Source organism: Rhagoletis pomonella, unplaced genomic scaffold, assembly GCF_013731165.1.
Source record: "Rhagoletis pomonella isolate Grant_MI unplaced genomic scaffold, Rhpom_1.0 Rhpom_scaffold_00011, whole genome shotgun sequence".
NCBI classification, from domain to species: domain Eukaryota; kingdom Metazoa; phylum Arthropoda; class Insecta; order Diptera; family Tephritidae; genus Rhagoletis; species Rhagoletis pomonella.
In genome coordinates this window covers 5,962,522-5,964,318 of record NW_023458565.1, presented here as the reverse complement: position 1 = coordinate 5,964,318, position 1,797 = coordinate 5,962,522, and positions in this window count along the sequence as shown.

Sequence of the window (1,797 nt, the reverse complement as noted above, 5' to 3'; positions counted from 1 at the left end):
TGAACATACATACATACTTAGAGGCGGAAACAGAAATGCTTTTAAAGCGTGTTTAACACCTCCAAGTGTGCGAAGTGACCTTGACATTGACATTTGAATGCATGTATGTATGTATGAATGCCCATTCATATCGCTCATTGGCTGCAATAGTGTAATAATCCAAAAAATCAAAAACTCGAGAAAAGCGGCTTTGAAGTTTACAGTTCACATACGCTCCTATAGTAAAAATGAAGGCACATTTCATCTAATGAGCTATTCTTAATCAATACAACTATGAAAGTTTTATACTACATCGAAGAAGCGGTGACGGTAATTTCTGCATGCCTTATTAAAAGAACTTTTTTTTATATTGATTATGACACTCTTGCAGAAAATAAACGATATGCAAAAACAGACACTTGATCTCAATCATTACATGCGTCTGCATACTTATATCCATACGTATTAATTGCATATAAATTGACAATTTGAGTGATATAACATACTTACAAGTTGACACTTGCATCATGTACATTAGACTGCATCTCTTCCCATACAAAAAAAAGAAGAAAAAAAAAAAAAAAACGTGAGCTGGACCGGTTTGAAAATACCTCCAAAAATTGAGTTTTTTTATAAATAAAAATAGTTTCTTAAAGAATTTTTTGAAAAAATCCCCGTAAATGACAAAACAGTTGCAGCTTAAAAAATCTGCTTAAAAATATTAAAAAAATAAAGATTTTCAATGCTGTTTTTTTACTTTTTTCAAATATTGGTATAAAAACACTTGAATGACTGGAAAAAAACTATTCCGATTTCGACTTATGAGGCATCATTGGAAATAAACTCATTCAAAGTATGAAAGTGAAAGGTATGGTGAACGAGTGTCATTCCAAGTGGAACTAAGATGTGTTGGTATTTAAAAAATAAAAAATAAAATTGGGAATGGAATGAATTTTTTGTAAATAAGAGTGGTAAAATAGCTTTCCACTGATATCTCATAAGTTTAAATCGGAATAATTTTGGCCCAGTTATTTTAAGTTTTTCTTAAGGATTGACAACAGTTTCGATTGTAAATATTCCTTTGGTTAAATTTTAGTTAAGGAGTAATAATTGAAAAAAAAAATTCTTATCAAATTTCTGATTTTTTTTTTAATACTTCAAAAAAGTTGTTTGTTCGTTTGTGTAGTATTGCCATGACAACTGAAGCTGGTAATATTTTTTCAGCTAATTTAAATTTGAAATGGTCTTAGGTTGCTTAACCAATTGTTTGGTTAATATATGGACAATACACTTCTAGAGTAAAATATAAATATTTCATGAGCATGGTGCCAGCACCTCTTTCGGAAAGAGGAAAAAATTTAGAAGGTGCCCCAATAGAGTGGTCCAAAAATGCATGTGAAAAAGTAAAGTCGGAATTTTCATGCTCTCACCCCTTATAGAGCTTTCGCACGAGGCGATTTTTCAGGCAACTTTTGCGTTCAACTCGCGCAGGGTTGCACGAAAAAAAAAATTTAATGGCTAGAAATATTAAAATATAAATAAATATAAAAATATTCGCCATAAAAAGGCGTTTGCATTGTTCAACTTTGCATTCTACTTTTGGTTGAACGGCCCTTCAACTAATCGCTTTCAACAAAGTTGGTCGCCAGCCAACAATTAGCCATTCAACTTTTTTTCGTGCAACCCTGCGTGAGTTGAAAGCAAAATTTGAACGCAAATTCGCCTCGTGCGAACACCTTTTTAGGATTGTTCTATACCAGAAAAAAATATATCCCTATTTTTTATTTTGAAATCAAAAAATATTTAGAGGTCGCCCAA